General features: G+C 40.6%; 1 protein-coding gene across 1 annotated transcript in view; it reads right to left on the minus strand.

Annotated features, from left to right (window-relative positions):
- hey1 (hes-related family bHLH transcription factor with YRPW motif 1) overlaps positions 1–3,886 on the minus strand; it is a 54,478-nt gene extending 50,592 nt beyond the window's left edge. Inside the window, exon 1 of the mRNA XM_062056599.1 lies at positions 3,765–3,886. The gene's annotated coding sequence lies outside the window, so the exon portion shown is untranslated. The remainder of the gene's footprint in view (positions 1–3,764) is intronic.
- Between the last annotated feature and the right edge of the window lie 1,610 nt (positions 3,887–5,496).

Raw genomic sequence — 5,496 nt, forward strand, 5'->3', positions numbered from 1 at the left:
ATCCCGAGCGCAGGATCGACGCACTAACCCCTACTTTAATTCTCTGCGGTCGTCCAGTCGAAAAGGAGGAGGATTAGCAGTCGTTTTTAGAAATGACTTTAAATGCCGTGAGATCTGCCTACAATCCTCCTTTTCAAGCTTCGAACTGTGCATGTTTGAACTGGGTCTTTCTGATGTCGTCCTGTGTGCCGTCGTCTATCGGCCACCCGAGTACCATAAAGACTTTATAACTGACTTTTCCGAATTTCTGGCTGAAATCCTGCCTAAATATGATTGTGTCCTTATTGTTGGTGATTTTAATATTCACACCTGCTGTCCACACGAGCCGCTCTCCAGGAGCTTCCTGAATGTAATTGACTCATTTAACTTTGTACAGTCTGTGTGTGGTTCCACACATGAACACGGGCATACACTCGATTTAGTGCTCTCGTATGGTTTGTGTGTTTTTAATTTGGAAATTTGCGACGCTTACGAGGTAGCGTAACATGGCACCGTTGGATTTTACGTGAATTGGTGCCGACATGAATCCTACATGAGTCAAATAACAGTCAGAAAATGTTTTCCCCCATACAAAACCGAAGACATCATAAGCTGCATGACGATGATAACTTTATGGTGGAGGGGGGGACCTTCAGGAGTCTAATAATAATGATAATAAATAAGTAATTTTAAAGACCAAAATGGGGCCACCAAAAAAATCTTATTTAGGGCCAAACAAAGCCTGGGAAGAAGCAAATATATTTACATAGTGTGTATAAAAGGTGAGAAAAATGCCTAGAAAACTGTGGTAATTTATAATTTCACAAAATGTGTTTTTAGGCCTTGTTTTGCTTTACGTGTTTTCTTTTCAGCTATGAAGTTATTTCTTGGCAATACTGGGGACGTGCAAATGCACTGCTGACGCTGGAATATTCCCCCTGTGTGTAAATTGATTATATCGTGCGCTTTGTTTGTTATGCCGGGCGTCTGCACTGGCGCGTTGACATAAGAATTTGAATAAAAGGACTCCATCCAGCAGGATGGAAAGAATGAAAGAAAATCACATGGCGCTGATGAGACAACAAAAAAACCAAATCAAAGTCTGACATGTGTGCAATGATTCCCTGCTTGGTGTTAACCACACATAGTTGCTTTGTAGCTTTTGTTTCTCATGAATATGTGGGAGTGTGTGCGTTTGACTGGTGTGTGTACAGTTGTGGTTATTGATGCATGCCTCTTATGAGGCACGGCAGCACTTTAATGGGATGCCGTGTTTGTTGTCTTTATGTGTGTGCGTGTGTGTGTGTGTGTGTGTGTGTGTGCGTGCGTGTGTGTACATGTGTGTACATGTGTGTGTGGCAAAGTGTGGGAGCCAAACACAGCCCAGACACACTGAGATAATAAGGAAGCAAGAAATTAAAGGGGGACTGAGACATGGAAAGACACCAAAGACCCACACAGCAAATTGCAAAAAACACACGTAAATAAAAAACGAGGTCTTAAATAAAATAAAAACATCAAATTATCCCCACTGTGGCAACAAAAAGTGTTTAAATGTGTGTGTAAAAGCATCAGGTGGCGCTATAACCTCTGACTGGTATCACATACAGGAGTCTTAAGAAATACATTTTTGGAAAAGGCTCAACAACAATAGTGAAATACTAGAAAATTAAGTAATAAAAATAGTTTTTTAAATAAATAAAAAAAGTCAAATGTCAAATTAGCACACTTTTTAAGTACATGAAAGGTAAAATGCATGATAAGTCCATACGAATGTGTGAGTATCATATTGGGTCTGAGGTTTAAAAAGCAGATTTCTTACAAACCCCTCCTTGTGGGAAGTTTTCAATTTACGAACCAGAGAGCTAATATAAATATGCTTTGGCGTATGTACGTTTCTTCCACCCAAATGTTTTTAGTTATGTTAACTCAATACAAGTCAAAAGAAAGCAATGGAAAAGCGATGTGTGGTTTGAAACTTTCAGGAAGTATCCACAGCACCACAATTCCCTCCTCCCCTTTCCTTCAGCTGCACGCGAACAAGATTAACGATAAGGTAAGGAGTTTTTATTTTTATTTGTATTCCTCATCATTATAGCGACCTGGTTGGTAAAGTTAGGAAGTTTTGTGATTGCAAACTGAGTGCACCACAGGACCAGTGATAGAGTATGTGCATGTCGGCAGGGCGGCTAAAAAAGAGGACAGTCCAGCTTGTAGTTTTGACTTTGTTATGAAATATAAAGTTGATCCATTACCTTCTGGTTATGTTTGTTTGATATACAGTGGTGTATAGCGTAGAGATGTCCGATAATATCGGCAGTCCGATATTACTGGCTGATAAATGCTTTAAAATGTAATATCGGAAATTATCGGTATCGGTTTCAAAAAGTAACATTTATGAATTTTTAAAACGCAGCTGTACGGAGTGGTACACGGACGTAGGGAGAAGTACAGAGCGCCAATAAACCTTAAAGGCACTGCCTTTGCGTGCCGGCCCAATCACATAATATCTACAGCTTTTCACACACACGAGTGAATGGTCAACAGCCATACAGGTCACACTGAGGTTGGCCGTATAGACAACTTTAACACTGTTACAAATATGCACCACACTGTGAACCCACACCAAACAAGAATGACAAACACATTTCGGGAGAACATCCGCACCGTAACACAACATAAACACAACACAACAAATACCCAGATCCCTTGCAGCACTAACTCTTCCGGGACGCTACAATATACACCCCCCGCTAGCCCCTCCCACCTCAACCTCCTCATGCTCTCTCAGGGAGAGCATGTCCCAAATTCCAAGCTGCTGTTTTGAGGCATGTTTAAAAAAAATAATGCACTTTGTGACTTCAATAATAAATATGGCACTGCCATGTTGGCATTTTTTTCCATAACTTCAGTTGATTTATTTTGGAAAACCTTGTTGCATTATTTAATGCATCCAGCGGGGCATCACAACAAAATTAGGCAGAATAATATGTTAATTCCACGACTGTATATATCGGGATCGGTTGATATCGGAATCGGTAGTTAGGAGTTGGACAATATCGGAATATCGGCAAAAAAGCCATTATCGGACATCTCTAGTATAGCGCTTTATATTGTGTTAAAGTTAAAGTACCAATGATTGTCACACACACACTAAGTGTGGCGAAATTATTTTCTGCATTTGACCCATCACCCTTGACACCCCCTGGGAGGTGAGGGGAGCAGTGGGCAGCAGCAGTGGCCGCGCCCGGGAATCATTTTTGGTGATTTAACCCCCCAATTCCAACCCTTGATGCTGAGTGCCAAGCAGGGAGGTAATGAGTCCCATTGTTATAGTCTTTGGTATGACTCGGCCGGGGTTTGAACTCACAACTTACCGATCTCAGGGTGGACACTCTAACCACTAGGCCACTGAGTAGGTAGGTAGGTTCAAAGTATACAAACTTTTACTAAATTATATGGACTTTTGTAGAGACATCAAATTGACATTGTTTTTTATGGGGAAATTTGCTGTTTCAATAAGCAATTAAAGTTTGAAATGCACTGTAAATAAACAACATTGGCGATACCTGCTTTTTACTGAATAGCCACATTCACTTTATTGGAACTGAAGTGTTAAATACATTAGAGTTTGAAAGCCACTTTTGGAGCCTGTTTTAAACCAGCAGCAGGGCTCCCTCTACTGTTGTGGAGGGTCATTTAAGTCTAAAACGGCGCTAAACACGCTAATAGAACATCTCGGCTCGGAAGTAAATGTGAAGTAAAATGTGTGTGTGTGTACTCACAGGTGGGCTGATGTTGTTTCCCCCTCCCATCCGGCAAAGGTCGTTTGTCATGCTTCCTGTCACCGGGCCAGCTGTGCATGACAAGACTTCCTGTGTGCCTGAACTCAGCTTGCATCATGTTGTGATCCATGTGAGGGGAAAGGGACAAAGTGAGCAGTATTATGCACTGCAAAAAGTCAGTGGTCAAAAACAAGAAAAAAAATTACAAAAATTACAGATATTTTATTTGAACTAAGCAAAATGATCTGCCAATAGAATAAGAAAATTCAGCTTGTCAAGGCTTTCCAAAACAAGTAAAATTAGCTAACCTCAATGAACCCAAAAATACCTTAAAATAAGTATATTCTCTCTAATAACAAGTGCACTTTTCTTGGTAGAAAAAAAAATGGAGACCTTTTTTGCTCAATATGTTGAAAAATATTCTTAAAGGCCTACTGAAACCCACTACTACCGACCACGCAGTCTGATAGTTTATATATCAATGATGAAATCTTAACATTGCAACACATGCCAATACGGCCGGGTTTACTTATAAAGTGCAATTTTAAATTTCCCGCCATAGTTCCGCTTGAAAACGTCTCGGTATGATGACGTATGCGCATGACGTAGCCAGTTTAACAGAGGTATGGCTTCCCCATTGAAGCCAATATGAAATAGCTCTGTTTTCATCTCATTATTCCACAGTATTCTGGACATCTGTGTTGGTGAATCTGTTGCAATTTGTTCATTGCATTATGGAGAAAGAAGCTGAGCAAGCAAAGAAGAAAGTTGTCAGTCCGAAGCGGATATTTTGCGAGGGAAGTCAGCAACACAACACAGCCGGTGTTTGTTTACATTCCCGAAAGATGCAGTCAAGATCGAAGAACTTGGACAACAGAGACTCTAACCAGGAGGACTTTGATTTGGATACACAGACGCGATACCGTGAGTACGTAGCTGCGCTTCCAAACATTTGATCGCTTGCTATAACTAGCTCGAGCTAGTAGCTAGGAGCTAGCATAACAAACACCTAGGTGTTTGTTATGCGGGATTAATTTGTGGCATATTAAATATAAGCCTGGTTGTGTTGTGGCTAATAGAGTATATATATGTCTTGTGTTTATTTACTGTTGTAGTCATTCCCAGCTGAATATCAGGTCCCACCCGCGCGCTTCCAAACATTTGATTGCTTGCCCGTACGTGCGTGTCATGTACGTAACTTTGGTTAAATATATAAGCTTTATGAACCTTGGGTTAGGTGAACGGTTCTTTGGGCTGAGTGAGTGTGTGTGTTGTGCAGGTGTTTGAATTTTATTGGCGGGTTATATATACGGGATACCGTCCATATAACCCGCTCGAGCTATAACTAGCTCGAGCTAGTAGCTAGGAGCTAGCATAACAAACACCTAGGTGTTTTTATGCGGGATTAATTTGTGGCATATTAAATATAAGCCTGGTTGTGTTGTGGCTAATAGAGTATATATATGTCTTGTGTTTATTTACTGTTGTAGTCATTCCCAGCTGAATATCAGGTCACCCCCACTTCCACTCCCCACTAGTCCTTCACTTGCATTTCCCTCATCCACAAATCTTTCATTCTCGCTCAAATTAAAGGCCTACTGAAATGATTTTTTAAAATTTAAACGGGAATAGCAGATCCATTCTATGTGTCATACTTGATCATTTCGCGATATTGCCATATTTTTGCTGAAAGGATTTAGTAGAGAAAATCGACGATAAAGTTCGCAACTTT

This window comes from Entelurus aequoreus, linkage group LG08 (assembly GCF_033978785.1).
Source record: "Entelurus aequoreus isolate RoL-2023_Sb linkage group LG08, RoL_Eaeq_v1.1, whole genome shotgun sequence".
Lineage (NCBI taxonomy): Eukaryota > Metazoa > Chordata > Actinopteri > Syngnathiformes > Syngnathidae > Entelurus > Entelurus aequoreus.